The sequence below is a fragment of the Colius striatus genome, chromosome 1 (assembly GCF_028858725.1).
Source record: "Colius striatus isolate bColStr4 chromosome 1, bColStr4.1.hap1, whole genome shotgun sequence".
NCBI lineage: Eukaryota > Metazoa > Chordata > Aves > Coliiformes > Coliidae > Colius > Colius striatus.
The window spans coordinates 128,162,395-128,189,990 of record NC_084759.1 but is presented as its reverse complement, the minus strand read 5'-3'; the positions used below and the strand labels follow the sequence as shown (position 1 = coordinate 128,189,990).

The 27,596-nt window shown below is 38.1% G+C and overlaps 1 long non-coding RNA gene across 3 annotated transcripts in view; it reads right to left on the bottom strand.

The window, feature by feature from the left end:
• Nucleotides 1–26,249, bottom strand: part of LOC133624691 (uncharacterized) — an 82,584-nt gene extending 56,335 nt beyond the window's left edge. For all 3 annotated transcript variants that reach the window (XR_009818054.1, XR_009818052.1, XR_009818053.1), the window contains exons 1-3: nt 26,129–26,249; nt 18,909–18,994; nt 18,714–18,810 (exon numbers count right to left, since the gene is read on the bottom strand). This is a non-coding gene — a long non-coding RNA (uncharacterized LOC133624691). The remainder of the gene's footprint in view (nt 1–18,713; nt 18,811–18,908; nt 18,995–26,128) is intronic.
• Nucleotides 26,250–27,596: the final 1,347 nt, after the last annotated feature.

The following is a 27,596-nucleotide window of genomic DNA, read 5'->3' as shown; positions in this document are numbered from 1 at the left end:
TAAATATGTAAATAAAACCCCACACATGTTTAGTAAAATTAAATTGGTTTACATTTGAATTATATGTAATAAAAAATAAACACCTGAAATACTAAATTTAACTGTACCCATATAGAATATACAACTTCCTACAAAAACATATATGCCATTGTACTCAGCAAGCAATTTACACAGTAGCAGGGTGATTAATTTGAATCCATACTTCTAAATACACATCTTAGAACATCAATGTATACTTTTATTACTGTGCCAAGCAGATGAGCACATAATAGCAGCTATCATTTCAGAACTTTACATAGTTCACTACTTGAAAAAACACTTCTTAGATGAACATTTGTTCACAAAAGCAACAGACTCTTGATCTTATCAATGATGTTTAATTTCAAAACCAAGATTTAATGACATTCAGTATTGTTCTTAAAGCCTTGGCTCCTGCAGTTACGCAATCATAAGACATTTAACTTTTACAACTAAGTCTATCTTTAACCCTCATGTTTTGTACTTAAAATGAGTACCTCAGCAGCTCAGAAACCACCCAGCAAAGTGAAAGAAGCTCTACAGTGTTTTAATATCTTGGAACATTTAAAGTGTGTTGTAATTTTTTAATCTGGTCTAATACTTTTTCCTAAATTAACACCTGAAATTAAAAACACCACACTATTAAACCAGGAATCTGCTGTGAAGGCCAAGGCCAGGCCAGTCAGCAGCATCAGCTCCTGGCAGTACTTCTAGCTGATGGTCAGCAAAAACAGCCATATACCATAGATGAGCTTGGAGAGGGCAGTATGGCTCACGTGCAGCCACCAAGCCTGTCCTGGCTACAACCATCATGTGGACCCGCATACGATAGCCCCAGCAATGTCCAGACATGCCTCCAGTGTCACTCATTGACTTGATGAGCATTACTACAACACAGATAGATTAAAGAGAAGGAACCTCAAGACGATCAGAAGGCTGGAGCATTAGCCCTGTGAGAAGAGGCTAAGGGAACTGAACTTGCTCTGCCTGGGAGAAGAGGTGGCTTTGCTGAAAGCCCTTCTATACTTCAGGAGAGGTTACTGAGAAGTCGGAGACAAGTTATTCACAGTGGGGTGTGGTGGGAGAACAAAAGATAACAGATACAAGTTGAAATATGAGAGATACAGGCTGTAAACAAGGAAAAACTTTTCTTCCCTGAAGTCAGTCAAACAATGGAAGAGGCTTCACAGAGACGTGTAGTCTCCATGCTTGGAAGCTTTCATGACTGAATTGGATGAAACTCTGAGCAACCCGGTCTGATCTTGCAGCTGACCTTGCTTTGAGCAGCAGGTTGAACCAGACACCTCTTGAAATTCTCTTCCAACCTATGAAAGGACGTTCCAACAATAATTCTATATTCTTGATCATTGCTGCCTAACTGGTATGTTTTCTGGAGCTAGTCTCTTCTCACAAGATTTTATTTGCTCTGTTTACTCCTTAGAGGCCTTAACTCTGATATGGTCCAGGTCCCAAAAGTGTCTTATCTGACACCAGTAGCTTTTTTCTCTATCCAAACTATTATTTTCTTTATTCTCTATGCCAATTATTCTTTCAGGCACTTGAATGCCACAGTATTTCAGCAAACACTCTGAAATCCATGAGTTGATTCTGGACTGTAATTGTTACTACCTAATGAGTAACACTCCTAATAGTATCAACATGCAAAACAAAGAAGGAATGAACAATCTGTAGAAATTTTTCCTCATGATGAACAAAATCCAACTTACTTCATGACATTTTTCCCTTATCTTTAAAAAAATACAACCCAATATCCTTTCTCGACATATCCTTTTTCATGAGGGTCAAATAAGCTGCTAAAACTGCTGGTATAAATGTATTTCTAATATTTTTTTCCTGCATGTGTTCTATATTTTCAGCTCCGAAAGCATACTGCTGAGATCAAGAACAGCCCTGTGCAGGCAGGCAGCCTCCACACATAACAGAAAATCAAAGCACATGCACAGCAAGACCCATGAAGTAGATTTCCACACATGTACCTGTTTTTATGACTACTATAACATGGAGCATAACAACACAAATGTGATAATACATAAAGGAACCGGGAAGCAACAGTGTTGAGGTGCCTAGAGTTTCGAACATCTGACATTTGAAAATGCTTGTTTGGCTCTTACATGAAGCCCTGAGTACATTTTGGTACACAGAGTTTATTATTCAAATCTAAAAATAGTGCAGAGTAAACTCACTGAAAGAAAAACTTACTAGGAGTAGTTATAACAGGTCACCACAAAGCACTTCTAAAAAACAGCACAAACCTGCTATACTTTTATTAGAAGACTGTCATCCTAAAGCAACTTATTTTCATCGGTTCCTGGAGTGCATTTGCTTATTTTTTTTTCTTGTCCAGCTGTGCCCTAACTTCATTTTACTAATGTATATCATTTTCCCTAAGAAAAGATCAGGTAGGACAAAACAAGTTATTACTTCTGGCACCAAGATATTACTGAGCTCCACAAGGTATGAAAGGGTTCCAAACTATAGCAAAAAAGTCCCCCAAGGCTCATTTAGAAAAAAATATAAAAACACAGGTCTAAGCTTGCCAGAGTGTCTGCCTCTTACATTCATAGAAACTTGCCTCAGAAGAAGAAAAGAAACCCAAATCTTTATTATGTATGAGGTACAGACCATCCGTGGTGGGCTCTGAGAGCAAACTTAAAACAAGTGGGGAAGAAGGCTGTGTTCTCATCTGCATTTACAGTCAGCGAAGAACCTGAGATTCAGAAGTTGTTTGTGAATAGTAAAGAGAAGGTGGATTGGGATGAAGAAGAATGTACAAGACCTATCATTGTAAAGTACAGAAGAATATGTTGTCACATATGTAATACGTGTAGGGGTATCCAGAGAGAGAAGAGCCACCACAGCAAAGAAAATCTAGTGAAGACAAACAGATCAGTCCATAAAATAAGTTTTCCAGCCTGTCACTGTGACAGAAGGACCTTACAGAAGGTAAGAAGGACTGATAATATTATTACTTGACTTGTAACATGGACTACTGAAGTCCTTGGGACATTGGAATCAAGAACAGCAACAACAGTAAAATTGTAGCAGTGAAGAATTTCAGGAAGTATTCTTTTTTACTCTTTCTTTTAAAGAATTAAACACATCTTTCCATATTAGTCTAATAAATTTTCTTAGTGCTCTCGACACCTCTTCTCACTACTGCCACTACAGATCTGCATATTAGCTGTTTACTATTATGCATACAGTTCAATAATGTTTCATTTCTGAAAAAAGAAAAAAAAATAGCCCTGTTTTTTAATTTTAACCACTGAAACTTGAGTTACATGTAATCCTCCCACAAAATAAAAGCAAACCCATGAGAACATTTTCTAACTTCTAGCAGCTTGCTCTGCACTTAAGTGTTTGCAGTTCAATAAACAGGAGATAGTTGCATTAGCTATAAATGAACTGTGACTAGGCAAATATGAGTAAACCTTTCAAAGTGACTGTTGCTGATTCTGTCAGGAAGCAAATGTATTTACATATCCATTCAAGCCAAAATCATCACAAGTATTTGTCCTGTTCTGTAAAAATCTGCTGGCTTTTTAAACACCACAAATTAAACCCTGGTTGCACTGATATCCCTGGTTAAAACTCTGTTCATCTGTCTGAGGCCAGGATTTCACCTGGAACTTGAGCTGACATGGACTGATCCTGTGAATACTTACCTATAATGGAAGGGACAGTAACATTTGAGCTCTGGTGAATCTTGCCATCACACATTGAAGTTACTTTTCCCAGCGGTCTGCTCCACCTAGCTGTTGGAGATTACGGCTCTCCATGCTGAATCAGCAAACCCAGACCTAAGGCATGCTCCAGCAGCTTAGCAGAAAATGATGCCTTTCGAAGTGTTTGAGCTGAGCCTGTGGGTTTTGCAACAAAGCAGCTAAGGTGTGGGTACACGTTCCCTTCTGCAAATTCTGCTAAGGAAGCACTAATCCCTAGTAAAAGGGTGGAGCGGGGAGTTCGGGGCAGTAGCAACTTAAACCACTTCAAGGAGGTTTGCCAGAGCTTGTCTGTCAGCGCTCAAACTTTGCCCCTGTAAAGAGTCCCATCGACTTCAAAGGGACTGTGTGCACCAGTGCAATTAGTGACTTCCAGGCTTGCAGAGAAGGTTGAAGCCTAATTAAAACATGTATTTTTAAAATGTGCACGATCACATCACTTTCACTTTGCCACGGTGCTCCGAATACTGGGAGAAATAGTGCTTGAGTATTGTCTTTAAATTGGCTTATTTATTTAAAATAACTGGTTAATTTTGCACATGCATGCCAATATCCACAGAAAGTTTACTGTCTGTACTCCTGCAAATCTATGCTAATCTGTATACACCAGCATACGTTAAAATAAGCTCTTGCTATAAAAATGCCTTTTTATCCATGCATCTAGGAATATGCTTGTGCCTAAGCAAGGAATGTTGTTTCCCAGACTGTTCCTGTATCCAACTGCAACCTGTTTATTTTGACCCCAGCTCTTAGAAACTGTTGATGCCACGGTAGAAATATGCTGTGTGTTCCAACAGGCAACAAACAGTCCTAATGACAGAATACTCCATCTGTGCTGCCAGAGCATACTGCCTCAGTCTATAGCTCGTATATGCTCTAGCTGAGCATGAATCCTTGAAAAATGGAGAGAGCCAGAGCGTAACCTGCACTGCAGCTCACATTGCAAGGTACACTGTGACTTGACAAAACTACTCAAAATAGGCCTTTGTAGAGAGTCTAAACTCATCCAGTTTACATCAGCACAATCCAAACACACCAAGAGCACTTCTATTCTATACCCTCCCTCTTCTGATGTTATGAAGTATAGGCTTTTTAGGTTTTTAAAATGTTTCAAAACTACAAAGTAAAGAAAGCTGACTTAAAAATTGTCCAATGCTATAAAAAGGTAAGAGCTAAAGCGTGCTGAACATATAGCACTATTTACAGCAGGCTAACACACTGAATTCAAGGGGATTTTCCATCAACCTCAAACTCTGGAAAAGGTGTATTACAGAAAAATGCATGTGGGGATCCTTTAATTTTTCTTGCATCTTCTCATCTTATATGATGCAGCTGTGGAGCAACACCCACTGGTATTGGTAGCATGAAATGGCGATCCTTTCCTTTTACCAAGGTCTGGTACCAATTACCATGGATTTAGAGGCACTATATAAAAGACAGTGCTGATTTGTTTCTAAATTTGTATCTTGATTAAACTGTCAGACGATAGCACAACAGCAGAGCTTACCTGATTTTAAAATGCTACTACAATAAATTATCCAACAAGTGCTACACAATTTGAAAATGCTTATAAAGAGATCAATATTGTGCTTTATGCTTAGATTTTAAATTTTGGTCATGCCAAATCAAAGAGAACAGAAGTAGCATTTTACATTTAAACTGTAAATTCAGTATGTTCCAAAAAAAAAAAAAACCCAAACCTGTATGTGAGGAGAGACTGTGAAGTAGGGTTTTAAAAATCAGTAGGTCGTCCAAAAGAATAACAACTGCAGTATTATTTGTAAACTTATCTTTTACTGTATTTTTGTACACAAAAAAAAGCAAATACGAAAGGCCAAAATTCATATTCTCAGGAACACAGATACTCCATAGGTCAGAACAATGTTTTTCAGCGTTTAGCCCTGTAAACAGAGCAGAATTTGGTATTGTCCTATTAAAGCAGTCATTTCTCCCCAAACAGCTTAATTTATGCTGAATATATTCTAACTATTTAGAATTTCAACATCTAGGATTAGTGCTGTGAACATATATAGCGATTGTGGTCTAATGAAAGAAAATGTCAACACAAACATGGTGAAGAAAAAGCAAGATCAGCCACACAGAACTTCCAAAAAGCAGTTTAGGAACTAAACTACTGTTATTAAACTACAATTATTAAAATTTTAACAGTATACTGAACCATTCTGAATTATGCAAATATTATTAAAATACATAGAAATTCATTTTCAATCATGATTACAAGGCATCGTTTTTCCTAAAGCTTCTGGATTTTTTTGCCAATGTTCTTGTACGTCCTAACACAATTTTTCTACTTACTTTTACATGATATGTATGCAAGAAAATAGCTATTCTAAATTAATTAATTATCACACACCCTTCCGAAGAGGGAATATATGATAGAAGTATTACATAGTGAAGTTCAGGCATATTTTTATACCCTCAAAAGAGGGTAACTGATCCTCCCCTCTCCTTGGTTTCAAATGTGGAACTTGGCTGCCATGGGTTCTTTCCCACACAAATCAAGCCTTAGCTCTTTTGAATTGAAACAATATGGGACGATTATTGTGGGAAAATTTTTACTGTTACTGTAATTTAAAACTTTCTGTACCCAATTTTGCATTTTCTATAAATCAAAAACCCATTTCACTTAAGGCTACAATTAAACAGAGGAAATCAAAGACTAACTTCTAAGCAAGTCTTGCTATTAATCATAGAATGAACTAGTAGTACAACTACTTTTACTGCAGTTTCTTTCTGCCTGAGAACTACATTTTAATCTAAAGCTTGAGCTCTTTAGGAAGGCTGTGTCACAAATGAGACAAATTAAATAAAGGTATACTAAATGGGATAGCATCGCATGCTATTTAAGATGGAAGACAAAATCTGAAAGCACACCAATTTCTGTAGTAACTCCAAAAAATCACTAGATACAATACAATCAATCACAGTTATTTATAGCAGCCTCTCTCACCTTTTGACACTACAGAAGCCTGCTAAAGAAGTACAGCGCCAGCAATGTTTGCACCATCACAATGCTACTACAGAGACAACTACTTGGGGTCCGACACTGCTATCGTGCTTTTTCCTCCACCAGAAGCAGCCACAGAGCCACATCTTTTACTTTACGTACCTGAACTGAAATGGAACTTTTTCTCCTTTTCAAATAATAATTTAGAGAAGCGACTGATTTCAACTTCAAAAATTAAAGATGTACAAATGTAAAAATAAAATACTAGACAAAAATGAAACCATGTGAAATATGTGAAATCAAGGCTTCTGCTCTTTCAAACTGGAAGTCAAAATTATGCATTTTTATTTCCTAAAAGGAAAAATGCATCTTAATTGCTAGACAAAATAAAATATGAGCTCTTAAATCAACAGAAAGACATGTTTCACCCAGCTGGCTTGCTTTTTTTTTTTTCTCTGTGTCTCTAAAATATTTTTTTATGTTAATACTGTTTTTCAGTGCCCATAAATTTTCAGGGAGAGGTTGAATGCCTCATGGTGTTACTTTTTGCAAAACTGCTAGAAGTACAAATCACTACATTATTTGCAGCAGCACATCTACAGTAAGAATAAGCAATAATAGTAATTTATTAATAAAACATACATTTCAAACAAAAAAATTTGGTTTCCAGTTAAACACATTCTGTAATGTGCACATTCAATACTAAAGAGGAACCTTCTACTGTTTGCGATGTAAAACTGAAATCTATCTTGTAAAAATTCCCGCTTTTTAAAAACCAGACACAAAGAAAAAAGGTGTGAAGAGTTTGGTGAGTTAATGGAAGAACTTCTTACAAAAACAAAAAACACCTTCACATCACTGACTTAGTATTCAAATATTGTGTTTCAATAAAACACCAACAGAAAAGTTTTCACCTCTGAAAAGAATTAGATTTTAAAAAGAAATGGCTTACAGACTGAAACATTGTTTTACTATTGATTTTCTTCCAATGAAGATTTTTAACAAACTTGCAGATCTCATTATCTCTCTGACAATGAACTCGTGGAGCAATCAACACCCCTGCTTCTCAAAAAGTGCATTCAAAACATGTCAGTTCATCTGTGACACAATTAGTTCCCAGGTCTTTGCTCTGCTTTGCTGAAACTTGCTCATCATTTACAGAGCTGAAAGAAAACAGAACTTATTCTGTGTTCCTCTCTGATTTGAGCATCAGCCAAAGGCAGGTACCAACTATGTGGGAGATGCATGAGCCACAGCAATTCCTGCAACCACAGCCTTGCCTACCATTAATTTTTGAAAGACTGGATGTGAATTGACCTAAAGAGTACAGAAAGAAAAAGCGGTAAAAACCCCAAAATCAAACAGAAGTTTGAAATCATGTGCAAACAGCATGAAAAAAACTGGAGTGCTTACTCCATCTTAGTTACAAAACCTGCCCAAATTTAACAGTCTAAACTAGAACATTTGTCCCTGCTCTTTTTCTCCTCAGGTTTATCACACTCATTTCTCCCATTTGATCTCCAATGATACTGTAAACTGAAGAGGTAAACTGCCTACCCTGGCTAGCTTACACTCATTGGTGCCTGATGCCTATACACAGCTTGGACTGAAGTGTTCTCGCACAAGTAATATAAGAAGATCGGTTACCAAAAGCACTCATGAGCCAGTTGGAGACACCTACATGTAAGGACTAAAACGTAACCTGGGGCCCAGCAGCACCATTAATAATCAGCCTATAAAACTCTCAAATTGAGCAAAAGATTACTAAGAAATATTTCTGAAAATGCTGCCTGTAGATTTCCTGTATTTTCACTTTTTGTTCAATGCACTGTTTTTCACACAGCCCTTACCAGCTGCTGAGTAGAGGAAAGGGCAAACAGCAGTAGGAGGGGGAGAGGACATGGAAGCAATACATCTGGGATATGTGATAATAATCCTACTTACGAACTTCATTGGACTACCAGTGGATGCAAAGCAAGTCCTGTGCACGAGCATCTGCAGGATTTGACTGTCACAAGCCCATTTATTAGAAAAGGGGAGGGGAGAACAGTTTTTGCAGTATTCGTTGAAACACAGTTGGCCTTCCACAGTAACTACGACAGTGCAGCTTTAGCTGGCTTGAAGCTGTCCACATGGTGGAACCAGCGTGGCTCTCTGCGATCAGTCAAATCCTCGCCTGCTTCCCAACCCTGCATCCTGTGCATGTCCAAGGCACTCTCCAGTGTAGCTGTGCCCTCGATGAGAATGAAAATCACAGAACGATTTGAGAAAGCCAGTGCTGCATGAACCATGCATGCTTCTCTGTCTTCTAGAAACTAAACTTTTTTAGTACAAACACAGGATAGGTTGCTGTAAAAAGAAATAAATCCTAAACTTAACTACATTCAAGCACGAAGAATGGAATTAACAGAGAAAAAATTAGTCAGCAAACAAAAGATTTTAAAATAAAGACACTGGCAAGTTTTAGAAGTTCCATCCCAATTTTCATTCCGCAGGGAGCGCATAAAATGTTATAATTTGTAAGTTTTATTTTCCATGGTCATTGTTTAGTGTTCTGTAAAGCTTTAGTGTTTTGCCTTTTTATTTCTTTCAATGATCTAATTAATTTCCTCATACAATCTTAAGACATTATCAAGGTACTGGATTTTAATTACTTATATAGCAGAATCATAAACTGGAAAGGCAACAGACCAGGCAATTTCATAGCATCTTTCTATTGTGCTGCTCTGATCAAACTTAAGATTTTGATTCAGGGTATATCCATGCAGATACTGTGTGTGTCGCAATCTCTCTTATTCCTTACAAATCTTTAAAACAGAGTGACTAATTTACAAGACAGTGCTGATGAAAGAAACCTGATGGCAAGTATGCAAAGGAGCACATAACCTTCCACTTCAATGGAGAAAACTACTGAATTTTGGGAGGCAGAGGAGCTGTCTCCTAAAGCTATGAAAGTCTCCATTCAAAGCAAGCTGAAGGCTAGAATAGCAGCTGCAAGACAGATCATGCTGCCTTGTGCAAAGCAGCATTTAACCCCTCCAATTCTCCAGGCACTGTATTTCAAAACTGCTCACAACTTCCGCTCCTCAAGTCCATTTTCTCCACATATATGTACATGGTTTATCCAGATATCAACTGTTTCTCACAGAAGAAATCTTACAGGCAATGTCAGTTATCTCCAACTTACAAGGGAAGGTTCTGAGGCAGAGAAGGAAACTTGAGGAGGCTCTTAATATTACATCTAAGGCTAAATGTAAAAGAATCTCCCAAGTTCTTACTCATTTTTCCAGATAAGGGTACCATGACTCCCACATAAGCACACCTCATCAAGGCCTAATTTCTGGACAATAGCCTGCCTAAGATGCATAGTCTACAAATTAAAGCATAAAAGAGCGACTGGATATATAACCTGCAGTGCAGAGAGTTTATTAGATCAGAAAGATTTAATCCCATTAATTTCGATGACACAATTAAAATTATTCTTTTTACCCAGTATTTCTGCCAGTGGCTTCTAGAGTACCAGCGCACAGTATATAAAGAAGAGAAAAAAGTTGTATGCATTCTGAAGTGGTTTGAGTGGGACTTAACTATATGGAGGCCTTGAAGTAGTCATCTGTAAAGAGATGAAATTTGCTCTGTGAAGAATGGCTTTACTTTTTTTAATTGCCATTAGAAGTAATACCCTCTAGACAGCAAAGGGAAACACAGCTACTGATCAAGTGGATATACTTCTCCATTATATGCCTTTTCCAAAAATACTCATACAAAGCTGTAAGAAAGCCTGCTAGTGCACTGCCATAGTAATTTTCAGCTTGATCTCTTTCCATTAATTGAGTTGTGAGACTTCTCCATTTGCAACTTTATAACTCATATGTATATTTAAGGAGTAGGCCTTGTTTTTCACAGATTCAACTTCAGGAAAGCTTGTTAGCCCTTCCTGTTGAACCTTCAATTAATCACTGTTTTTTGGTTAGATTGTATCTCAGGAAGAGTACATCAATGACAAGAAAAGTTACAATATTCAAGGATTTGATACTGGCTTACTCACTGCCCTCTTCCACATGAAGTTCAATTCATCACCAGGTGGGTGTGTGCACTTTTATGCATTTGGCTCAGCAGGCACTGAAAGTTAAAAGGCTTGCAGCAATTATTTTGACAATAGTGGCATTTTAGAGCTTCTTTGTCCAACCTGGAACCTTATATGGGTGCAAAACAGTCAAATGTAACTGACAGTGTAAAGAAATCTATTTTGGGAAGAGAATTATGCTTAACTGATTGCAAGATGTAGTCTGCGCATACAAGTACCTCCCATAAACATGGAAGTGCTTTCAGAAAGTTACAACCATTTTTTGTCACTCCTGACTTCCAACAGGCACAATCACCTTTTCCCTCCCAAATTAGTCTCCTTTTTCCAGAAATTCCAGACTACCTTGTTTCCAGTTGGCTGTATCTGCAGCCAAGTGCTACTCCTTACCCATTTGTCTTAATTAATACGGTTAAATTTTGACTCCTGAAAGTATTTTGAGGAAAGAAATATAAGCACCTGATGGATACCATTTTTTCCTGTTAAACAAAACCTCTGAGAGCATCTTATGTCAGGAGAAGAAAGTAATTGTCACTCTAAAGTACTGAAAAGGACCTTAAATGTGTACACATGAATACTACATGTTCAACTTCAGTTTTATTTACACCAACAGGAGTGCATCCGTACAAAAAAATACTGTGATCTCATAAGTGAAGCATATATATATAGTAGAGTGGGTTATACTTAATGAAATAATTTTAGAGACATTCAGAAGGCACCAAAGAGACAGTAGAAATAATTGTTTTAGTATCATTTAAAATGTAAATGTCACATAATATGTAATTTAAATGTAAATCTGCACCTTAAACCTTCAATCCATCAATGTAAATCTCCATTTAAGAAACAAAATTTCCATGTGATCATGTTAATGCCTCCTTCTATAATAATTATAGAATAAGAAATGTATAACCTTCCATTAAAAAACCTAGTAACTATCTTCACAACAGAGTTGAAAAACTATTAAAAAAATTGGTTACTAATAAAAATAGATTTAAAGATGTAAATCATTTGTTCACAGAATAACTGTGCAACAAAAAAATCCCCCTGTACTTCACACTGCATTCAAAACAAAACCAAATCCCATGATGAACCCTGCAGCCATATTTACATGGGTGTGCCCTTTGGGCCTACAACAGGGCTTCCATCTATTTTTTGATAATATAATCAATTCCATGCCACGCACCCTGCAATTCATAAATGCATGCTGGAGTAGAAAGAATACCAATGCTGTGTCCCTTAAAAGAACAGAGTAAGACTGTGTCATTCTTTGGCTTAAATTAGACAAAGTAAGAAGGCAGAAAAGCTAACTGCACAAGTCCATAAGGTCATGCAGAATGTAGTGTTCTTTAAATGCACTTTAAGAGTCATTTGAGTTCAGGCTTCCTCTATCAGGTTTTTAAATTACTGTTACTTTGGTTTGAGAGTATAACCTAAAACTCTCTGATATCTGTGGGAGACTTTTCACTGACTCTGGACTGGATATACTATTTTGTTTCCCATAGACAAATAAGACAATACATCTCATCTGCCAAAGGTAACAAAAATACCATGAGAACTCTCCTCTCTTAATTAAAAAAAAAAAAAAAAATCTGCAGCTAGAGAGAAAAATAAATATTAAAAAAAGGAAAAAAAAAAGCAGAATTATTTATCAAAGAGTAAAATCTTTTGAAAATAATTCTTGCTGTATATACAAATGTAGAAGTAAATATACCAGAGCTCTTTGTGTATGGGTAGTAAAACAAATACAGCAATCAAAACCTCTTGGATACAATCAAATTGCTTTCCTACTCTTTTGCACGTTGAATTCCAATAAAAAGGAAGACTTATTCTGAAGAGATTACAAATGCATATGAAAGTCCATGTCAAAGCTCTGTGTTCACCAACACAGAGCTTCCTGAATTGAGTAACTGTCCATCTTAACCACTATAAATATTTGTAATTTCTTTCTGGGTGTTACATCTTGCAGATGAAAATGTAAATGAATTCTTCTACAGCTTTAACTTCTAGCCAGGACAAAGTCTTTTCTATCACCTGTCCTATTGAAATTTTTTAAGACCAGTTACTGTGAGCAATGTATTAGAAAGAATAATATGACTTGTGTAAAAAAAAAAAAACAAACAAAGCAGTATTAGCTCTATCACCTTTACAGAACTCTCAAACTGACCCCTTTCTCCGATTAATTAACTTCAGTGTGAAGTATCTTGGCCTATCATGGTTGTAAAGCCAAAAAAATGCTATCACATATTTCTCTAAGCTACTCAGTGCCACTGCCTGCCCCCCTCGCAGCTTTAAAATAAATAGACTTAGTGGTGCTGCATCTTGTTTTCTAGCTCCTGAGATAAACTGCAACCAATGAACTTTTCTATTTTTGAAATTACCTAAATCAAAAAAGAAAACAAAACCTGCTTCAAACAATGGTATGTTTTCTATTGTGACATTCTAAAAATATTTCCCTCTGTATTTATAACACGATGTGAACCCTTTTATTAATTAAAATTGCAGTTGCCTTCTCCTTCTGAAAATGTTCTTCATAAAAGAATTTCAAGAACTGAATGAATGTCACAGTAAACATATCTGTATGCAGGTATCTGAATGCACCGACAACATGTTAAGCGTACCTCAGATTTGAAGTGTTGCAATATCAGTCAGTAATTCAAACACAATCAACCAAAGGCTATAGAAAATGATGACATAGTTAATATTTAATAAAGGTACATTGGTTGTTATAATAAAAAAATATTTTTTCCTTAGCTCCTCTTCCTTCCCTTTAACAAAATCTTCAGTCGGTATCCAAAGCAATTTACTTTTCTAAATGTGTTTTAACAAGTTTGTAAAGAGCAAATGCAAATCACTTTGAAACTCCAGAGAAATTGGACGAGAGCTAAATATTTTCTTTGGCAAATAACAGGATACAATGGTTGAGGTTAATTTAAACTTATGTCTGTAAAAATAAATTAGTACATTGCCATCTAAAATCTATAGACTCCTTCCAAAAAGGCAGCTTTAATTTAAATAAAGAATGCATAAGGTAATGCATCAACTACATACCAAATATGGAACCAACATTCACTCTTTTTTTGTGTGTTCATTAAAATCGCATTCGGGGCATCAGTGAGATTAAGCTCTTTGGAGCCATCACCCCCCTCCCCCCCCCTTTTTTTTTTAACAAAACAACAAAATATGATCAATGACTGGACAATTTTTGTGAGAGTTTTGAAAAGTTTTGTGGAAGACCCTGAAAAATCACTATATCAGTCAGATCATTATTGCAAACTATTACGTATATAGGCTTAATCCAAATCCCATTTGAAGCTGGAAAAACCCCTGTTGCCTTCAGAGGCCTTTGGATCAGATCCTTTGTTTCCAGAGGTACGGCATAGCAAATTTCAAACCTATGCAAGAGGGAAGAGTGTACAACCACTGAATAACTGATAACACTAATCTTCTGTGAAAAAGATTGCTTTTACAAAGGGCAACTCAAAATGATGGGATCTTATATTTGACAGCATATATTTTTTAAAAGACAGGCTGAAAAGGGCCTGATTCTGGGCATTTTATTCCTGTATATCCACCTACAAAGCAAGGCATCTTAAACAGAGTTCTGTTCTATTTTGGAGACCCTACCTCCTATTTTAATGAAGCCATGCTAGTACTGGGGTCACTAAGAGACTTAAAATGTTGTTTGTTGAGTTCAAGAATACCTGTGGACAAATTCCTGCATCACTCCTAGAAAAATCACAAACTGGTTTGCTTGCTAGTGAGAAGTTCCAGGCCAGATTTATTAGCAATTCCACAAACGTGCATACATACTATGTTAGTGAATACTTGAGTAGATGGGGATTGCTCTACAGCCCATCAAACTCAACAGAATTCATCTTACTGTGGATCAGGCACAGAGTCAAATGCATAAACAAGTACAGATTTGCACAGCCAGTACAGTTTACAGTAGTATAAACTCAGGACTTGGAAAAGTGCATGTGCACTTGAAAACATCCACCCCGCCATTTTATATCTACTGGGATCACTCTGCTTATGAACGTCTATTGTGCTGGCTACAGGGATTTCAACTTTTCTGGCTGCAATTTCAAGTCTATTTAGCTGCATGCAAGCTGAATAAATGAACATCTATCTCTGCTAAAATCAAATGTGTTGTACAAGCACGCACACTATATGAATGCGTATGTGACTACAAAGGAATATGTTCTACAGGATGTCTTATTTGAGAAACAAAGACATGCAATCATATTTATAAATTTCTTTTTTTTCTTCTCAGATGGGTACAGACGTCATAAATCAAAATTAAAACTGCATGGCAGTAGTGCTTTGTTACATATATTAGAGCTCCACAACAACCACCATTGCTGAGGGAGAAGAAGGGAGGGCTGATTACCTGCACCTGTTTCAGGCTCAGAGCGACTGCTGCAGTTAGGAGGAAAAAAATGCATAATTGGAGCACATTTCCATTTTCTTCAGGGAAGGTGTCACAATCACAAGCCTGCCTCTGTCCTAAGCACCCATGTGCACAGGAGACTTTGAACACTACCATACGAGGTACAAGGCCCAAACGAGGTTTATCTTACCACAGGAATATGTGGCACATGGCCGAAGGCTGATTACAGTGAAACCATTCTGCCTGCAAGGGTGCTGCTGAAACACTGACTGGATGTGAATTACACCACCACCCCCAGGGGAAAAAAAAAGAAAGAAAAAAAAAAAATCACAAGAAAACTAGATGAAGCAAGGCATTCCTTCCACTCCTTCTTTTATTTCTCCTTAGCTGCTACAAAATGTTTATGAATACTTGGCTCATTCTAGGAGAAGGCAGTGCTGCACCAATACAGCTATACAAAATATAACCCAGACTTACAGTTTCACATTATCTTCTATATTCAACAAAGATGAGAACTCTGGACTGCACCCACATCTGAAAGTGGTAACTCCTACTCCATTCCCTTTCACTTTCTTCTCTCCACCTCCTCCCTTTTCCCTCTCATTTACCCACAATAAAATCTCCCTTAACCTTATCCAAAACTAGCAGTGTTCATCCAGGCAAAATTCCAATTAATTTCAAAGAGTTTAGCCTGAATAAGGATGCCACATGTCTCATTTCTTAGCTCTGAAAGCAACCCTCACATCATAACCCACCTATTTGTGTTAAATGCTGTGGACTACTCTCCTCTTGTTTCACTGCAAGCTGCTCCCTGCCTTGCACGTTAGAGTGCTCTCTGTTGAGCACTTCCTATTACTCACAGGCCTAGAACATATGTACCTTCCTCTCGTGTTCCCTGCTTTCTCAGCTTTAGTATCATTCAGTAAAAGCCATATTTTTAGTCCAGATAGGTGGGAGTTTAAGAATAGACCGTTCATCTTACCAGCAACACCTTACATATCTTTTTGGAGAATAAAAATCCATGTGGAGGATGGGGGTGGGGGAAAAATACAGAGTTTGGAGCAAAACCAGTGCATCTAAGATTATTTTCACCATGTTTCACCCAATCATTATCTGAAAACATGCAAAACCTCACCCTAGACAGCTACAGAAACATTTCTTTAATTAAGCAAAATATTGTCTATGCCTTTAATTTTTCATTCCATGCACCAAACATTTTGTACGAGATCTTAGCAGTCCAGCACAAAACACTTTCAAAATTAAATGCTCTACCTCACGTGCATAATTCATCAGAGAGGCTGAATCTTTCAAGTTGCAGACTAAAAATAATTTTAAATTTAAAACATGGAATTCACCAATCTAATGAGCAGACTTTAATCTTTCTTCAATTAACACACACACACACAATCTTTATGTACTGCTACGTTAATTTTCAGCATGCTTACAGAAATCCTCACTGTGAAGTAAACCAATAAGAAGGCAATTCTGCTTTTGTTACTTTCACAGTGACCATTTCTAGCAAGCCACCATAAAATAATGAACTAATACACCAGAAGCAATTTTATATTCCTTTATGTGTTAGTCCTCAGCAACAAAACAACCCCAACAAGTACTGCAACGTAAAAAAAAAAAAAAAATCCTCAGATGATCTAAACAGCATCATTAGCAGTAATATTATTGAATACTCTGAAATTTCTCAGTGAGGAGTGTTTAGCAGTTTGTGATTTTGTAATGACGACTGTAAGTTAAAATCCTTACCTAGTATTTTATTTGCATTGTACCGTGCAGCTACTACAGGCCTTTCGAAAGTACTTTGAAGAAATTGATTTTAGGTATCACCAAGCCATATGTTCCTAAATTCCTTCCTTAATCTACACAGTTCACTCTCTACTCACTCTTAGTTTGATCGGCCAATAAATACTGTTTTACTACTTAAAGTTATGAGTCGTTTTCAGTTTATGTTGCCCATAAAACAGTTCAAATGCAATGCCAATATGGAGATGTTTTTGATAAAATGCTGTCAGTGGCCCAAATTTAAAACTATTTTTGTACAAGTCACTAAGTATTTTCTAATTTTTGGGAGGTGGAGAAAAAAGCACCCGAAACTTATTTGGATTTGTTTTGTAATTTATTTTAATTCCTTGTTTTAAACAAAATTCAAGGGAAAAGACTGCAATATTTTACCTAAGGATCTCAATTTTTTCAGTGTAGATGAAGGCATTTTCTCTTACAAATATGTATGAAAGGACTAGTTTCCTGATAAATTATCTTAGAAATATATTTATTTCCAGATACTTTAATTCGTACATGCACTTTTCTATATAAAGAATACAAAATAAGTATTACAATAGGTCTGGCAATTTCATAGTATTAATAAATCTTCAGTGTATAGCCATCTAGTAAATTGTGCCTAACTCAGTACATCTATATGCACATGCCACTTTGATCTATAAATAGCATTACTCTAATATTTAAGTATTATACTTAAAATAAATTCCTTCATTAACAGTTGAGGAGCAAAAGAAAGAGAGGGGAGTGTGCAAGACCATGTGCCTGTGCGCGCGTGTAAAAGATAAAGAAGAAAATAGACTTACGGCACTTTCAGACCTTCAAAAGCCATGAAAAATAGTATTTAAAATAGTATATATGATAAAAATACTAATTATAAACTAATCTTGGACAGTTCCAGGTATTGTAAAACTTAATACGAACCCTGAAAATATTTATGTTCAAATCCATGTTGCTAAGACAATCAGGAAATGTAACTGTAATGAGATACAGTTACTGAAGAGCATCACATAGTAAAAAAAATATTAGCTGATAAATGTGAATGTGTACCTTTGTGGATACACACAAACAGCACAAAATCCTACATACTAGTTAGCAGCTGAGTTGAAACTGCTCAGCACATGGATAATTAATAACGTTTCAAATGTACTGAAATATTAAGTAAATATAAAAACTTGCACCGCCCAACTTTGTTTGCTTCTTTTCTTGAACTTCCTTCTATTTTTTTTTTTTTAAAAAAAAAGAGAAAGGGGGAAATGCCATTCAAGAAAGAAGCTATATTGTAATCAATGAAGGCAAGACTGGCACAAATCCTAGAACATTTGCATTCAGAAATAAAAGCTGTGATCGACCTTTGTCTGCTAAGAAAATGAAGCTTGCTGGTTTTAAACAGACTAGCGAAGGGAGGGGCAGACTTGAAGGAGAGGGAGAAGAGAACCTAAAAAATAGCAACAATAGCAAATATTAGTATATCACATCCCTAATAGCCAGAAAGCAATCATCCTGAATGAGTCTAAACCTCGCCGGGCTGACAACGTACTACCGGTTAATTATAAATTAATGGGTAGACACGAGCCAATATGCCGATACCCACATAGTTTCTGAAACTTAATTTTCCCTACTTGGTAATTGCTCGCAGCTCATGCCATCGTAGGGGCACAAAAAGACAAAACGCTGGTGCACGCCAAGGGCAGCAGGGAAAGTGGTGGGAAAGCAGCTTACCCTGTGCAGTGTGGGAAGCCAGCCTTGGGGAGCCGCCGATCTGGTAGTGGTGCTGGTGGTAGTGGTGGTGGTGTTCACCTTGCAGCTCTGTAGTCTCCTGGAAAAGCAGGCAGAAGGCACTGAGCGAGCTCTATGGCATTTCTCGCCCTTGCAAGTGCATGCAGGCCTGGGAGAGGAGGGGAAGGCGGTCCTTACCTAGCAACCGGCGCCGGCTTCTTCTCCGCCCGCTCCCCTGCCACAACTGCCCCCGGCTGCCAGCGCCCGGCAGCAACAATGGGCGGCTGCGAGGGGTGGCATGAAAGGGAGGGAAGGGAAGGGAGAAGCGAGGGGAGGGAAAGAGGGAGGGAGGGAGAGAGAGGAGAGAGAGAGAGAGAGAGAGAGAGACGGAGGGAGAGAGGAGGGGAGGGGAAAAAGAGAAGCGTGTTAAGCTTGTCTGGTAGTTAACAAGTCTTGAATGAAGAATGTTAGCAAACAGACAAACAGCATGTCTGATGCATGCTAATAGTCCTGGCTTCACCACTGACATATGAATAATTCAGCAGAAAGGAGGGAAAAGAAGGGGAGGGGAAAAAAAAAAAAGCGAAAAAAAAAAAAAAGCACTCTCCACCCTCCCTTCACGCTTTCAAACGTCTGCAGAGAAGATGAGAATAAAAAGTATGCCGCAACTTTCTCCTTTCCACCCATTGCTAAGAAAATATTCGGTCAAAAGGCCAGTTAGGCACCATTACTTTCGCCAGTGCTGCCTCTCGGAGATTTTCGATTCCTATTTTTGTTGGCTATTAATTTCCACCCCCTCCCCTCTTTACCGCCTATTTTACTTCTTTTGTCTAGGAGCTGGCACCTGTCCCAGAGACGGCATTTTACTGCACATCCCCTTTTCCCTCCTCAGCAGAGAAAGAGGGGGGAGAGGTTTGCAAGGGTGAAACAGCCTGTACAGTCCCTACCCCTCCTCCAGCCCCCCTGCCCCCCCCAACCCTTCCATTTCAGCCATGGTCAAATTACAAGGGGTTTGGAGGGAACCATCCACCCTATTTCACATGGCGCAGATACCTAAAGTCATTAAAAATATATTCCTATGAAAGAGAAAGAGAAAGCCAGCAAGAGCAAGAGGCTTGTTCCATAAGCAGCACTGTACACTGATAGGGGAGAAAAATTGCAAATAAATCCCTTCATTCTCACAGCACACAAACTAGCAAAGCCTGATTCATTGCTCGGTCAAAGAAATCAATTTCTTTAACGCAGGAAAAGGAAAGAGAGAGGGGTAAAAAAAAAATCGGCGGTGGGGAAAATACTTGGAGCTTTAACCTCAACATTGCGAGATACAGTACAGCCAAGCACAGTGCAGGAGAGAAAGAAAATGAGCCTCGTCCTTAAACGGTGGAAGAGGAGGGTTCAATAAAGCAGAGGAAAAAGAAGATCCTATTTGCAGCATTTCTAAAAGTTCTGCTCTGGCAAAGGCCGTCTGAAGGGGAGGCCCTTGCAGCAGGAATGCGAGCAGCAGCAGCAGCAACCTTTTTTTCAGAGTCCAGCCTCCCCCTTGTGAGCGACTAGAGCAATCTGGATAAGGAAGAGGAGGAGGAGGACGTGAGCTAGCGAAACGCAGAGGGCTAGATGATGATGAGAGGCACGGCCCTGCGTGAGCAGGCTCGTTGTCATCATCCGCAGAAACAGAGAGAGACCCGGCAGAGCCATGCACCCCGCACAGCGCCCACGCACCCGCCCCCGGCACGGCGTGAGCCGGCTCGGTGCCCGGCCAAGCACCCCGGGGTTAAGGACGGGGACGGCCCTGTCGGGAGGGCACCCGGGGAGAAAAAGAGCAACGGGGAGGAAAAGGCGCTGCGCAGGAATGTAAACGCACCCGCGCTACTGCAATATGCTCGACAGTGCAGCGCGGCTAATGAAGCTTCTAATTGGGGTGGGGGGGAGGTCCTAGGGAAATATCTTCCGGGACTAAAACGGAGAGAGGAGAGGGCTCCTCCTTATATTTACACATACCCAGACGCCTCTGTGTAGCACAGCAGTCCGCAAGGACCACGAAACTGCAGTACGCAGACAAAAACCACAAATCCCACACCAAAACCCAAACCCCAAACCACCCTAAACCCACCGAGCTGAAAATGGATATTTGAAAAAGCAAATACTGTATGTGACAAAAAAACTTGGGGATTTTGTTTTCTCATGCCCTTACTTCTAAACCAGCTGCACAGTCAAGCTCAGGCTGCTTGGCCCTTATAACTATCTTGGCACGGAGTCAAAAGCTGATAAGCATTTGGGCGAGACAGCTCAACTGCTGTGCTGGAAGAAAAACAGCTGCCATGATTGCTGTTTGATTGAGAGCGCTTACACATATTCACAAAAAAACATATCGGACAGCAAAGACGAGCCACAAATGCCTGAGGATTCAGCTTCAGAGGAGCAACACACATTTCCTTAAAAATAATTAATAAATTATATAGCTTCGCCTCCATTCCTCCTCCCCTTTTTAAAAGAAAATGTACTGCGTCGACTTGCTTTTCTTCTTCCCATCCCCCTTCCATAACCTCAAGCAAACTCAAGGAATTGTGCCAGAAGTCCCGTTGCTAGTTACCAAGTGCATTTTTTTAAACGTCCCTTTGATACTTCTTTCCCTCGTGCCTGCCATGGAATATGCAAGTCAGATAATCTTTCCATTACTTACAAGAAGCAATTAAAAAAAGAAAAAAAAAAAAAAAAGAACTTCTAGCTCAACGTTCCTTTCTCTTTTTCTCTCCTAAGGGGCAAAAGGAGGGAAACGAGGGGGAGAAGGATGTTTTTGCTCTTTGCCGAGTCCAACATTTGGCTTTTTCCATTTGTGGCAGATCACTGTAACGCTATTGTAAAACAACTTCCTGCCCCTTTTGGCTCGAGTTCCAGAAGCTGCTAGGCTAAGTTCATAGCACAAACTTTTTTCCCCCTTGCCGAAGAAGAGAGACAAAAAAAAAAAAAAAAAACCCCCACCAAAAAAACCCCTGCAAATTATTTTCCCCCTTTTCTGGCTGATGGACTCACAAGGTGAATTTATTGCAGCTATTTAAGAACATTACACAAGAGACGTCGGTATCCCAGCTGGATAATTCATAAGCTGAAAAGGTGGGGTTGTTATAAATATCTATCTGTCTGTGTGTGTGTGCATTTTAATTTTGTAATTTTGAATTGTAAGTCTTAATACCATCAGGTGGATAATGAGCTAAGCTGCTTCATCTGTCGTACTAATTTGTATATCTATCATAGCACAGATCATTGGCTTAGTATATACAGCTTCCTACTTTCCAATTGCTTTTGCACTCTAAGGTGACCTGCATCTCTCTTGCCTTCCTCCTCTCCTCTAAATGTTCAGTCTAATGAAAATACCCACCAAAAGCTTCTAAACTCTCCTTGCTAGAAACTGGAGATGTTGCAGTCTCTCTGCTATACGCCAAAAAGGAAAAAAAAATAAGGCCTCCAGAACTTGTTCTCTCACGATCTCTCTCTCTCCCTCTCCCTCTCTCTCTCCCTGTTTCTCTCATAGCAACAGCATTTCTTGGTACGCCTGCTTTGGCATACATCAGCATTTCTACCCGTCCAAGTGTCCTTTTGCGTCACATCTCGCCATTTCACTCAGCCAATGAAATCTCCTTGTTGCAATAAAAATATATATACTTTTTCTGTTATTGGTATATTCAAAAAAAATTTTATGTGCTTTCCTAACAAAAAACGTTGTCAAGCATTTGATTTGCCCTACGTGATGGGGTGGGGGGGAAGGGGAGGGTTGGGGAGGGAGAAGGAGACTGTACAGGATTCAACCTTGAAGAGTCCTCTTTGTGGAAAATATGTTACCATAAGAAAAAGGGATTACATGGTTTCTTAAAGAAAGTCATAGTTGTCCCTCTCATTTAATATTTTGTTTTGTTTATACTATCATTGCTTTTCTGATACACTTTTTAAATAGTTGGGCAGTTTTGACTGACTGGAAAAGTTAATAGCATGTGCTTCTAAGACTCTGTAAAATCTTCTTCATGAAAAAAAGACATTGATATTTTTTTCCTCTAAATATTGATCATGAGGCAACAGAAAAAAAAATGCAATGGAAAAAGAAAACTGGGACATTTGAGTTTCTGTCCCTTGCAACCCTCTGATCCCATCCAAAGAGACTGCTCTCCAACACTAAAAAACTGCACTACCCTGCAAAATGGAGCAGAGAACTATTTTCCAAGACACATTTCCTTCTTACATAAACTCACATAATTTTTTAAAAATGCAGTACTTAAAACGATCAGCTGTGGTAACAACAGTGACGAACAATTAATGCAATTTACAATATATGGTAGCTTCCACTGTAGGCATTCCAAGAGCTGTATAAACTATGCCTAACTGGCAAGACTGGCAAAGGCAAGCACAGTATACTAAGAGCAATTTACACTGTTTGATGGTACATACATTCTACCTATACGTAGTCAAGTATATGAAACCCCATCTCATTGTTTTTGGGCCTGACTTTAATCACACTTTTTTCTGTTAAAATGCACAATATTACCTGAGTCTAGAAAGTATAGGGTGGCACATGTGGGTTTCTCAGAACTGGCTGGCTGTGCCACATCTTGAATGACTACTGCTGTGGCATACTTAAGGAACCTCTGTTACATATTTTTATCTAGCCTCAAGTCTGAAGAAAATGCTCAGCCACTGGCCTTCTGAGGAGAATACACATTTCTTTTGTAAGCCAAATATATGTTTTATGGTTTACCCTTACCATCTTTTTTTTTCTTTAATGGTGTGAAACCACAATATCTTTTTAATATTTATTTTTAGCGAATTACAGTAAAAGCTTACCAGAGATTATCAGGACATAGTTGACAAGATATTTAAAGAGTAACTTTCCCACAAATCTTAATTTTGGTAAAATGACACCTAGTAATTCTGACCTCTGCTAATAACTTTGGTATCTAGTGCATACAGACTGTGGATGCAGAGGATGTGTATGCATAAATACCGGGCAGTTAAAAAGTAAAAGCAAGCAAGATTTCTGGATAACAGACTTACCAGCATACAATCATAATGTCCAGCTAAAACTCTTATCATTTTTGTTTAAAAATAGTGACATGACATTAGTGATAGTATTTAACAGAACATGCACAAATGAGAATGTTAACTCTACACAGAAAGAAAGAGATTATATGCGACAGTGCATTCAACAACTTTTAATGCCAATGTAGTATAAAAGACAAATCCGTTTTTTAGGGAAGGATCAGACTCAAGTGTATGAATAGCTTAGCTATTAAATGCAAGTGTTTTACTTGCATTTAATTGGTTTTCTGAATTATTTTTCCCCTTTTTTCTCAGGCATTCCTTTTTAGGTCTTTATTAAGTTTTGTACTTTCTACATAAAAATAGAGATCTCTTAGTTCTCTACTCTCCATATCTATCCCTTTATTACTTTTTGTATAAACACAGAAACAGTTTATTTTAATTTCTGCTTTTGTCTGTCTCAAAACTGGGATAATTCTGGTGCATTTGGAGGGTTTAAAGTGCAATTTTACACAATTACGGCTCAGACTGATTCATTGTAAGTTATCCTTCTTCAAGGAGATATATAAATGCATTATATCTGTCACCACGGTTGTAAAATAAGATTGAAAGTCATCTAACTTCGGGTTACCGCCATACTAGGGGAAAAAAAAAAGGATTCAGGAAAGAGAAAAACAATTAGGTGAAGCCTTACTTGTAAGCTTCACTTAACAGAAATGGAATTCCAAAAAGGGAACTGAAGAAATTATTTTAAGATTCATTATGCCTGGATCAGTTCAAATTATGTAACTAGTAAGCCAGTATTTTTTCACCGCTGCTTACACTATTGCATAATTTTATAACCTCCCTCTTTCCCTTTATCGCAAGGTCTGTCTATTGGAAACTGATTATAGATACTCCTGCTATATACTAATTCATTTGCTTATATTTCAACTCAGAGTAGTATCTCAGCTTCAAGTGATACAGACGTCAACTCTGAGATCAGCTTGAAACAGATCGTATATTTTATCTTTAAATAATATAGCTCATTTTCAATATGGGGTGGTTTCTAATCAACAATCTCCAGAAATGCTTAATAAAAAAACTGATCAGGTGCATGATTTTTTAAAAAAGTAATCCATTCAAAAATATTTCTTTTTCAGCATTAAGCCATCCAGAAAATTGTAAATTCACATGTTTAGATTTTTTTTAGTGTATCATTAAAATAATTCCAGTACATGTTGCAAAAAACCATCAATAATAGTTTTCCTTAATGCTTTTCTTTTTAAAGACACTCTCCAGAGATTAAAAATAGTAATAAGTGAAAAACACATATAAAAGCAAAGCAGTCTTGTCCACTGAAGGTGCTCTGTGAGAATAGCTGGTGTATGCTTCATAGAAATAGTAATTAGTAACAGTAATAGTAATTGCACACTGCACAGTTTATTTGGGAAAGTTCTACTCTATTGTTGAATAATTCACATTGATTCCAATGGATCAGGGTTGTATTAAGTTTGCAGGGAAAAACATTTAAGTACCAAATAAAGACAATTTTGATGTGATACGAACAGTAAAGGCAAGCTGAACAAGGATATATTTCCACATTCTTCCCTTCAAAACATGATGAAGCATTTTGCAAAAACACTCCCTTCAGTACTCTGTTTTAACAGTAATGTTTTATAGCAAACTTGGCATTAAACTGGTCTCAACATAAATGAAACTCTGGCACTAGGACAACTATTTTGTTTTTTAATCTTTTTTTTTACCCTTAAAGAAAGGAAGCATTAAAGGGTGCATCGCGCTAGCAGGTTTTTTAAGGATGTTACGGACACGTTTTTGTTTATCTTGCAATTATTTTTTTAAACCTTTTTTTACTGTACAGGGCTGTAAGGCTTGAAACTGACGGTATTAATGTTTTGTTTATATACCATACTTACTGATGAAATTTACAGTAGCAGCAGCAAATCAAAGCCCAAGACAAGATTATATTTACTAGCTTCTACTTCTTTATCGTCAATATGCTGGGAAGTTCCTGGAGGCTCACTGAAGTGAAAGAATTATTTGCAAAGGAGGTACAAGCTGGAAACTAAGCAATGGCATAGTCGTGTACAGTTTTATGGTCAGATAAGAGGCAAGCTTCTCACCCACGATTTTAAAAACGTAACTAAACTTTACACCAGTTTCCCCTGGCACAGTTAAGCCCAGCTCTGACAGACTATAATTTATTCTTCACGCTGAGAGCAGACAATACAGCTCCACGCTCCGGATCACTGTCCCCTTGTTCTGTGTTGCTAGCCCACGACACGCCGCTCCTCGCCCCCCCTCCGCGACACCCCCGGTCCTGGCCCCGTCGCCCGGCCCAGGTGCCACCGCCTCTGCCCCTACCCCGGTCTCGGCCTCGGCCCCGCTCCTACCGGCTGCAGGTGAGCGGCTGCCCCGCCGGCCTCAGCCCTCCCTGCACCGGCTGAACGGCCAGGAACGGTCACGACTGTTCCACACTGACCAGTGCCAAAGCTGCAGCCGTCTCCCTCGGCAGCATTACCACCTCTGCCGAGAGCCGGGGGGGCGGCTCTCCCCCGAGGAAACGCCGCACTTCACACGCAGAAGGTTAAGAGCTAAAATATCATGCGCTTTTAACCCTCCGATATTTCTGTACCTTCAGCAGTGACTGACTTTTCTACTTTTCCTGCTGTAAATACTCGGTCCTGGCCCTACTTTTCTTTTGCTATCCCTAAGAGCACGATGTTAAATCAAGCTATTGGATTTTAAAACACAGCCCTGCATTTATTTAGATCTGCTTAAAATTGGGTGCCTCGCAGAAATAGCTACTGGCGGGGGGGGGGGGGGGGGGGGGGGGAAGTGAGATAACTTTAACTGAAAAATAATAATTAAAAAAGGTAAATACCACAAGGTAAAAAACCAGTTAACTTTTAGAAAACAATAAACCACAAAAAGTAAGCAAATGTACATGATGAAATATGTAATGAAAACTTTAAAGTTGCGTAGGTCTAAAAGTGGCTTAAAACACCTTTATACTGTAAATTTCTTCAAGGCTTTTAAACTAGTCAAGAGTTGTCCAGTGACCAAGTTCTCTGATATTAAAGCGTGTCCATTTTTTAATTACAATAGAGTGTTAAAATCCTGAGCAAAGTGAATTGCAATGGGGAGAAAATTTCTTGGTGTTTTTTTTGGGACTGAAATGTTAGTAAACATGAAAAAAATTGCATAAATTGTAAGAAAATAAAAAAGAATGGCCACTATGGTAACATATTCTGAGCATAGTTGCAATTACTATATACAGAGGCACTTAATCCAAAACAGTTGTAGATACAGAATTCACAGGGACACTATGAGTTTATGAGCTGAATATTAATATCATACCTACTTTATGAAGTCAAATTCAATTTTACAGTTCAAGTTAATATTTCTCTTTAGCCCATTACAGCTAAAATATATGATACATCAGGTGCATCTTAAGTTGATCCATCAAGCTTGGCTATCTAAAATATCCCTGGAATCTTTCCCGCTGTAAAAGAGAATATTTGCACTGGTAAATTTAAATCCCTCTTCTTGAAAAAAGATCAAAATTTCCTAAAATAAATGATACTGACACATTATTGTTATTATAATAAAATATAACATCGAGAGAATTACGAACCTATTGGAATTATTCATGTATTTGACTGGACAGATAATACAGGCTTCTACATTCTTTATATCAGTTGTAGGTAAAAGTGATAGTTGTGAAAAAGATAACACCACATTCAATACTTCATAGCATTTGTATTCCATGTACTGTCTTTCTTGGGAATAATTTGAGCTTTTTCTTCCCATTTGTCATGTTATACTCAATAAAATTGTCACACTAGCACTATTAAAGTT